At 37.2% G+C, this 9,840-nt stretch overlaps 1 protein-coding gene and 1 long non-coding RNA gene across 2 annotated transcripts in view; both read left to right on the top strand.

Moving 5' to 3' along the window:
- Positions 1-4,978, top strand: part of LOC105853330 — a 42,377-nt gene extending 37,399 nt beyond the window's left edge. Inside the window, exons 2-3 of the long non-coding RNA XR_001145176.1 lie at positions 4,608-4,778; positions 4,883-4,978. This is a non-coding gene — a long non-coding RNA (uncharacterized LOC105853330). The remainder of the gene's footprint in view (positions 1-4,607; positions 4,779-4,882) is intronic.
- A 4,551-nt stretch (positions 4,979-9,529) lies between these two features.
- The window catches only part of PHF24 (PHD finger protein 24), a 28,712-nt gene continuing 28,401 nt past the window's right edge, over positions 9,530-9,840 (top strand). The window contains exon 1 of the mRNA XM_004677752.2: positions 9,530-9,686. The gene's annotated coding sequence lies outside the window, so the exon portion shown is untranslated. The remainder of the gene's footprint in view (positions 9,687-9,840) is intronic.

The following is a 9,840-nucleotide window of genomic DNA, read 5'->3' on the forward strand; positions in this document are numbered from 1 at the left end:
CCCCACTCTGTCTCTGGTGAAGCCTCTCGCCGCCCCTGAGCCTCTGGCCTGTACCCCAGTTCTGTATGCACAAATAAATAAATAAATAAATGAAAAATATATACCAGGGGAACTCTAATCAAAAGAAAGCTAGAATGGCTATATATTTTTTCTTTCTTTTTTAAAATTTTATTTTTTGTTTTAAGCCTAATCTCATTTTAACTTTATTTTTTATTTATTTGTTTATTTTACATTTTTATATCCTTAATTTTGTGCATTTTTTCATCTCATTTGTAATCCCTATGGGCTTCCCACCACCAGTTCACCAGTGTGCCATCACAGTCACCCAGTGCATAGAATAGCTATATTAACATCAAAATGAATTTCAGAATGGGGCCATTATGAGGAATACTCACATTATGTAATGACAAAAATGTTAATTCACAAAGGTAGCATCAAAGTCCTAAAGGTGTATAGACCTAATGAGAAGTTAAAAATATATAAAGTAAAAACTAGTATTACTACATATTGAATTGACAAGTACACTTGAAGACTTAAACAACACTCTCTCACTAGTCAATAGGATAATAGAACATCAGTAAGGGTACAGAAAGCCTTATAATACTACCAGTCCATTTGACCTTACTGACATTTACAAAGTATTCTAACCAACAAAATTATTTTAATGTGAGCACAAAAGACTCATTAAATAAACTATATTTCTAGGCCATAAAATAAACCTTAGTGAATTTTAAAGAACTGCAATTGGCTCTTCCTGGTGGCGCAGCCGGTTAAAGCACAGCTAAGAAGTTAAAGCCACTTCAGCATGAATTCCACCCAGGAGGTGATCCACAAGGCGCTGCAGGCCTCTCTGCAGCAGACCTCTCCTGTCTGCGGTCAGCCGTCGTAGTTCCCCCCACCCCCCACACACACCCTCTACCCCTCTGCTACCCTGTCTCTGGTGAATCCTCTTACGGCCCCTGCACCTCTGGCCGATACCCCAGTTCTGTATGCATAAATAAATAAATCTTTAAAAAAAAAAAAAAAAAAAAAAGATAGGGGGCCCTCCCTGGTGGCGCAACGAGTTAAGATGCAGCACTGCAAGCGAGCCACAGCAACTTCAGTACCAGTTCGATCCCAGGCCCTGGAGGTGACACACATGACACAGCAGACCTCTCCTGACCCACCCACTGCTCTCCTCAGCAATGTACTTCATCAATCTGCCTATTCTGCTCCCCACTGTGTCTCTGGTGAATCCTCTCACCTCCCCTGAGCCTCTGGACTGCACCCCCAGTTCTGTATACATAAATAAATAAATCTCTAAAAAAAATCTCATTATTTTTAGGCATTAGCAAGTGAAACTTAGAAACCACAAGGGGAAAAAAAATAAAATCACAATGAAGCATTACTTTATGCATAGTAAAATGCCTGTAATAAAAAAGATTTTAAAAAGTGTTGGAGAAGATGTAAAGAAACTGGAACCCTTATACTTTGCTGGTAATAATGTTATATCCACTTTAAAAAGGAGTTCTGTACTTTCTTCAATGTTAAAGTTAAATGCAGTTTTATTTCATGGCTCAGCAATTCCAGATATCTATCCAGGAAACATGAAAACGTGTCCACACAGAGGTTGTTCATAGCAGCACTATACTTAATAAAACTTGAAATAAAACAAATGTCTATCTGCTGGTGAGTGGCTAAACATGTCATTTTCATACAGTGGACTACTATTAGGCAATACAAAGGTAAGAAATGATACATACTACAGCTGGGTGAACCTCAAAAACATGCTAAACTTTAAAAGCCAGGTTCAAAAGGCTACCTTACCTAACTCCTTTCATTAAAAAAAAAGTTCAGTAAAGGAAAATCTATAAAGACAGAAAATTCATGGTTGACTAAGGATAGGAATAGCATGTCACTGCAAATGTATAGGAATTATCTTTTTGTAGTGGCAAGAAATGGAATTGTGGTGATAGTGCACAATAATATACTAAATATCATTGAACTGTACCTTACGTGAATTCTGTGTTATGTAAATTCTGATTAAAGATGTTAAGAACAATAAATGAATAAATAACATGAAAGAGACTTAAATCCACACATCAATAATTATGTTAAATGTAAATAGTATAAATACACCTATTAAACAAAACTGTCAGACTGAATAAAAATAATAACCAGTTACATGCTCTCTGCAAGAACTCTAGATAATCAAGTAAAAATAAGATAAACATAACTAATAAATTAAAAAATGAAAAATAGGCCCTCCCTGGTGGCACAGCAGGTTAAAGCACAGCACTGAGAATCTAAAGCCGCTTCCGCATGAGTTCGATTCTCGCCTGCCCCGGAGGTGACCACATGGCGTGGCAGACCTCTCCTGACCCGCCCGCTGTTCCCCTCAGCAGTGTACTTCGTCGATCTGCCTGTTCTGCTCCCCACTCTGTCTCTGGTGAAGCCTCTCGCCGCCCCTGAGCCTCTGGCCTGTACCCCAGTTCTGTATGCACAAATAAATAAATAAATAAATGAAAAATATATACCAGGGGAACTCTAATCAAAAGAAAGCTAGAATGGCTATATATTTTTTCTTTCTTTTTTAAAATTTTATTTTTTGTTTTAAGCCTAATCTCATTTTAACTTTATTTTTTATTTATTTGTTTATTTTACATTTTTATATCCTTAATTTTGTGCATTTTTTCATCTCATTTGTAATCCCTATGGGCTTCCCACCACCAGTTCACCAGTGTGCCATCACAGTCACCCAGTGCATAGAATAGCTATATTAACATCAAAATGAATTTCAGAATGGGGCCATTATGAGGAATACTCACATTATGTAATGACAAAAATGTTAATTCACAAAGGTAGCATCAAAGTCCTAAAGGTGTATAGACCTAATGAGAAGTTAAAAATATATAAAGTAAAAACTAGTATTACTACATATTGAATTGACAAGTACACTTGAAGACTTAAACAACACTCTCTCACTAGTCAATAGGATAATAGAACATCAGTAAGGGTACAGAAAGCCTTATAATACTACCAGTCCATTTGACCTTACTGACATTTACAAAGTATTCTAACCAACAAAATTATTTTAATGTGAGCACAAAAGACTCATTAAATAAACTATATTTCTAGGCCATAAAATAAACCTTAGTGAATTTTAAAGAACTGCAATTGGCTCTTCCTGGTGGCGCAGCCGGTTAAAGCACAGCTAAGAAGTTAAAGCCACTTCAGCATGAATTCCACCCAGGAGGTGATCCACAAGGCGCTGCAGGCCTCTCTGCAGCAGACCTCTCCTGTCTGCGGTCAGCCGTCGTAGTTCCCCCCACCCCCCACACACACCCTCTACCCCTCTGCTACCCTGTCTCTGGTGAATCCTCTTACGGCCCCTGCACCTCTGGCCGATACCCCAGTTCTGTATGCATAAATAAATAAATCTTTAAAAAAAAAAAAAGAATTGCAGTCAGAGTATGTTCTTAGGCCATAATAAAATAGCTATCAATTATAGAGAGATATCTGGGGAAAATCTAAACTGATTAGAAACTGAATAAGACACTAAAATAACCCATTCATTAGAACCTAGTTTCAAGTGTAATGAGATAATGTTTTAATTGAATTTAAGTAAATATACAACATATTAAAAACTTTGGAATATTTATATTAATAAAGAATATTGTGAAATTGGATAGTGGTGACCACTGCTTAATAATACGGATCTAGTGAAAACCCAAATAACAACTTTCTGATATGTGAATTATGTCTCAATTTTAAAAAACACAAAAGCAGTGTCTCAGACCAAAAATATAAGCTATAAACGGAAGAGCAAACTAACTCCAAAGAAAGCAAAAGGAAGAAAATAAGAAGAGTTTAACAAAATATCACAGACACTGGGACTTAACACAACACATTTATTTTTCACAAACTTTGTGTGGGTTAAGATTTCATACATGGTTTAGTTCGATGCTGTGTGTAGGGGCTCACAGGCTGTTCAAGGTGTTGGCTAGACAGTGTTCTGAGGGTTTGGCTATGGTAGGCAGAATAATGGTCCCCCTCAAAATAACAAAGTTCTAATCCCTAGAGCCTGTTCATATGTCACTTTACATGACAAAGGGACTTTGTTGATGCAATTCAATTAAGAATTTTAATAGGAAAGTATTCTGGATTATCTTGGTGAATACAATGTAATCAAAAGTTTCCTCATAAGAGAAAGAAGCAAACAGATGAATCAGGAAAAGAGATGTGACAATGGAAGAAGAGGTCAGAGTGATGTAATATGAGATTTAATATGTAGTATGAAAAACCGGCCATTGCTGTCTTTGAAGGAATGGGGCCACAAACCAAAGAATACAAGTGGCCACTAGGATTTGGAAAGGGCAAAGAATGGACTCTTCCGGAGGGCCTCCGGAAGGAGCAAGTTTTACTTAAACCTTAACAATAGCCCGGTAAGACACATTTGGAATTCTAAGACAGTAAGGGTCCCAGGACAGGACAGCTCAAACAAAAAACTTGATGACTTTAGCCTTGGACACCTTCTGCCATAAATTTCCTTAGTTTATTACCTTTTGTTTTTTTGTTGTTTTGCTAATTTCCCCCAGCCTAAGCATTCACAAATTATATTTCCACAGCTTATCAAGTTACCAGCTATGGGAAAAAGAAAGAAGTTAAAAGAAGAAAAAGGGGGTCACAGACCGTGAGACCAGACCAGTTCAACTGCAGCTGCCCACACACAGCCTCCCTGAGATGTTCACCTTGAAGATGGACAGGAGCCCTGCACCACCCCCAACCACAGCTGATTGGTATCTACAGTTAACAATGATAATAACTTTATCTAAGTCCCCTGTTCTTGCTTTCCTCAATTTTGGTTCTTGCTTTCCTCAATTTTGATTCCTTTTTTCTACAGATCCCAATCCCCAGGATCTCCTCAAGTCTGTCTCTTGCCCGAGGTTTTCCCAGAGTGCTCTTTCCCTTCTCTTTTGTTAATCAATAAACACTCCTTGTCCACTCTCACCAGGGTCTGTAGAGTTCTCTTTTCTGTCTTGACCAGTGGGTTTCAAGGGCCCTTTGCTGCCTGGAGCAGGACCCCCTCGCCCTCTGACTCCTGGCTGGTAGGGCAATGGACAGCAGCTGGCACCCTGCTAGCTTATCTGACTGGTGGGGTAAATTGGGTCCAGCTGTGGGGCTGCAGGCCTGCTTCCCTACTTGGTGACATTCTGATCATCAGTATTATGAATAAATTTGTGTAATTTTAAGCCACTAAATGTTGTAAATTTGTTATAACAGTAGGAAACTAACACCAATGAGGATGAATAACTTCCAAGTTTGCTCAGATTGTTGACAGAATTCATGCCTGTGAATGTAAGTCTGAAGGACCTAGATTCCTGCTGGCTAATTGTTGAGGCCATCCTCAGCTCCTAGAAGGTCCCTTAACTGATTAAAATAAATGTTTACCAAAAAATCTAAGCTGACACATTTAATGTTGAAAAACTGAATGCTTTCCCTTTCCTATTGGATGTCTGCTCTTACCATCCTTATTCAACATCATTATAGATATCTTAGCCAGAAATAAGGTAAGGAAAAGAAAGAAAAATCATACAGATTATACAGTAATAGTAAAACTGCTTCTATTCACAGTTAGGATGGTTGTTCACATGCAAAATTCCAAGACTTCTATAAAAATAGTTCCTAGAACTAATATGTGAGCTTAGCAAGGTCACAGGATATAAATACAAACAACCAATTGCATTTTTCTGTGCTACAGTGAATAACTTCAGAAACTGAAGTTTTGAAAGTTGTACCAAAAAAGCATGAAATACTTAGATATAAGTATTACAAAATTTGTGCAGGTCTATATACTGAAACTTAAAAATAAATCAAAAGAAATTAAGCAAATGATATACCTTGTTCATAGATATTTAAAGAGCAATTGTTATGACACTTTCCTCAAGCTAACTGAAGATTTAGGATGATTCCAATTAAAATGTAAACAGGACTTTTTTGTACAAATTCAGTTGATTCTAAAATGTGTATAGAAAGAAAATATTTCTTTAATAAAAAATGTAAAAGAACTAGAATATCAAAAAGCCTTTTGAAAAAGAATAAAGTTGGAGAACCCACACTATCTGATTTTAAGACTTATAAAAGCAACACTAATGAAGGTGATGTGGTATGACTGAAAGGTAAAGAGGATAATTCAGCAGGAAGAAATCAGAAAACGACCCACACAAAAAAGCTAATTTTTGACAAAGGTAGAAAGACAATTCAATGAAGAAATCTTTCCCAAAAGGGTGCTAAAATAATTTGATAGCCATCTATTAAACAATAAATCTCAATCCATACCTCAAACCCTAAAAAAATGAATTCAAAATGGATCATAGGCCTTAGTGTAAATAATAAAATTACAAAACTTTTTTTTCTATGAAACATAGATTAGGCAGAATTTGAGATATGAAACCAAGAATATAATCCATAAAAGATAAAATTAATAAATTATATGTCATTAAATTAGAATTCTGCTCTGAAGCATAGACTGTGAAAAGAAGGAAGGACAAGCTACCAATTAGGACAATATTTTTGTAAATCACATAACTGAAAAGACATTTAGATTCAGAATATATAAAGACTTCTCAAAACTTTATGATAAGGAGACAACCCACTATTAAAAAACTGAGAAAAGATTTCAACAGTCCAAAAGTGTTAAATGGTTGGCAAACATGCACAGGAAAGGAAGATTAACACCATTAGCCACTACACAAATGTAATGAAAATCAAAGAGATATTAATACACACTTACAATGGAAAAGCAAAACAAAAAGTGACAATACCAACTACTAGAAAGGACTTGGAGCAACTGGGACCACTCATACTGCTGACAGGAATGCAAAATGCTACACCTGTTTTGGAAGGCATTTTGTAAGTTACTTACAAGGTCAAACATACTTAACATACAACTCAGCAATCATACTCCTTTTACTAAATTGCAACAAAAATTTACCACATAAAACCTGTATGTTTCTAGAAACTTTATTCAGAATGACCCTAACCTGGAAACAGGTTATGTCTCTCAACTGCCTGACTGAAGGAAATGGAAGAAGAAAAGAACAACAATACAGGAAGAGCAGGGACCACATATCACTAGAAACTGAACAGCAGCAGTAGGTGCGTCTTGTCTTCAGAAGAGGTCACTAACTCAGGTCCAGCAATTCCCAGACACTATGCTTTTGGTTCTGAGTTTCAAATTCCTGGCAGAGACTGTGGTTGAGCCAATTTAAGTTGGATGTCTACCTCTGGATCAATTGGTAGCTGCTGGAGGGCAAGCTGCCTAAATCTGGGAAGGGCATTGGCATTATCCCTGTGCAGTAGAGCCACTCATAGCAAAAAGGATTTGTGTGTTAGGTAGTTGTGTATGCAGCATACAATACCCAAGAGAAGTGTATTATTATAAGCAAAAAGGGTGTACTGATTCCTTTCCACTGGAGGTCACTATCAGGTGATGAAGAGGACCTAACAGGAGCCAGTGGCATTCTGATTACTATCCCTCCACATAGCTACTTTAATATTCCAGCAAGTTTTTGTCTAAGGTCTAAGAAAAATTACCCTCATTCTCAGTTTAAACTTAAAACTTTACTTATCCTACTGACAAAAGATTATACACACTTACATTCAGGCTTTCAGGTAAAAGATAATCCTTCTAAGGCTTAGCTGCCTTACCACCCTACTCATGCTGTTACTCTACTAAAAAAAACTTGTAAGGTCTCCCTATTATCTACTGTATTACCTCATCTAAGCATTAAAAATCTCTTATCAAATAGCCCTCTCTGCCTTTCCCAATTTCTGTTTTATTAACATTTGTTGAACAATGTCCTCTCTTTTTGGGACACTTAATATGGATGACCATATTTATCAATCTTTTTGATAAGAACTTATGGGTAAAATAGAATCAAATATCTGAACTTAGATCAGCCCAGAATATTTGTCGCACTTTTGCCGCAATACTAAATGACACACATGAAAGAGGTGAAACCAAAGTCTGTCTCTTGCAAAGGCAGTTCTGCATGGTAAGGATACTATCCAGCAATCTTTGACTCTGTCCACTCTTAAGGAACTGCAGGCCTCCTGGTTGCCCCATTCCGCAGACCTATTTTGCTTACTTCCACTTTTTATCTTTTGTTATCTATGCTTTATTAATCTATTTTGTGTTCCCCCATTTAATGAGATGAGGTAAACCATCTTCAGAAAGTTTATACCTACTAACCTCCCTCTCCCCCAAACAAAGCTTATAGCATAGCAAAAATCTATTATTTTTACTGTATCTGAATTTGAGAACTTTATTGTATTTTTAAAAGGAATTTTATAAACTTGTATACTGCTTGTAATACATAATATCAACAATAAGTTAAGTGATGGGTATGTGTTTTCCTTGACTCAAGAACCTCTCTTCATGAAGTAATCTGTCGCTCCTTGGAACTTCCATTGCACTGCATTCCTCTAGTAAGCACAGTTCATTTTCTGTTCTTATGATGGTTCTCTGTCAACAATGCTTACTACCTTTGTAAAACTGCAGTTCCTTAAGAGAAAGTACTGTGCCTTAATTCTTATTTGTACCACTTCTAACTCATAGCACAATGCCTGGCATATACAGATACGCAGTGCACACTTTTTTGAATGAAGGAATTAACCAACAGGGATTTCTATGATGTTATTACAACTTCCTCTTCCAAATAAGCTTGTGAAACAACCTAGAAACAAAACAAATCCTGAAATAGGTTCAGAGAACGCAATCAGTGAAATTGTTGATCTGATGTAATTCTAAAGAAGGTAAGGGGCCTCCAAGGCTACATGGAAAGCTGTCTGTTTCACAAGTAAAAGAAGAGTAATGGTTCCTGAGAAACAGATACTATTTTAGAATTGTACTTACTATTGGTTAGCAGCTTCTCCTTTTTCAATGGCAGTACAGTAAAATGATTAAGAACTGAGAGGCTAAAGTCAGAATACCAGATACACCCATAACATAACAACATATTAGTTATGTTTCTCATTTCCTCACTACAAAATGTAGTACAGTCCCTCCAAGGGATGGTGTGAAAATCAATGATCAGACATATTTAAAGTATTTCAAATAGTATCTTGGCATTTTGTTTAAAGGTAATATCTATATATATATAGTACTTATTTGTCTTATATTCCCTTACCTTAAGTTCCAGGATATTAAAGACAAGGAGTTTTTTGTTAAATACCCTATGGTACCTAAACAGTTCGTAACAAATAATATCAATAGATGCTCAAAAAGTGATGATGTAAATTGTATTTGAGATACAGAAATGGAATGCACAAGAACATGAAGACATTAAAAGTAAAAACTAATTTAAAGTGTTCTTGGTCTATCATATCCCCCATTACTTCTTTATAATTAGTTGTCAGATGCTTTATTACTTGATCTTTTTCATCCCCTCCTCAGAGCACGTAGCTTGCTTGGTAATTCACGTTAACAGCCCTCAGAATTGCTGGCGTTCTGACAAGCCGGCCGTTAGGCTATCTGAGAGATGAGGCTGCTGCAGCAAAAAGTGGGTTACATTACAGTATTGCTTTGCTGCTGGGGATAAAAGGCCAATAATTTAAGAGAACTGTGTACAGGGAGGCTCATGTCAGCTGAGCACTTTGTGAAGGTCCATATGGACACTTGGAAGGCCAGTGAGGTACTTACGAAGGTGAGTGCACTAACGCTGGGGTTGTGAGCATCGAGCCTGAGTGGCCAGCTGGGCGGGTGGGAGAGGTAGAGCCCCGGCCCAGCAGGGGATGAGTCATCGTCCCCTTCCCAGGCAGGTGCAGGAGGGGCGGGCGCTGGGGGCGGGCGCTGGGAGC

The sequence above is a fragment of the Condylura cristata genome, unplaced genomic scaffold (genome assembly GCF_000260355.1).
Source record: "Condylura cristata isolate star-nosed mole 26May11 unplaced genomic scaffold, ConCri1.0 scaffold00006, whole genome shotgun sequence".
Taxonomy (NCBI): domain Eukaryota; kingdom Metazoa; phylum Chordata; class Mammalia; order Eulipotyphla; family Talpidae; genus Condylura; species Condylura cristata.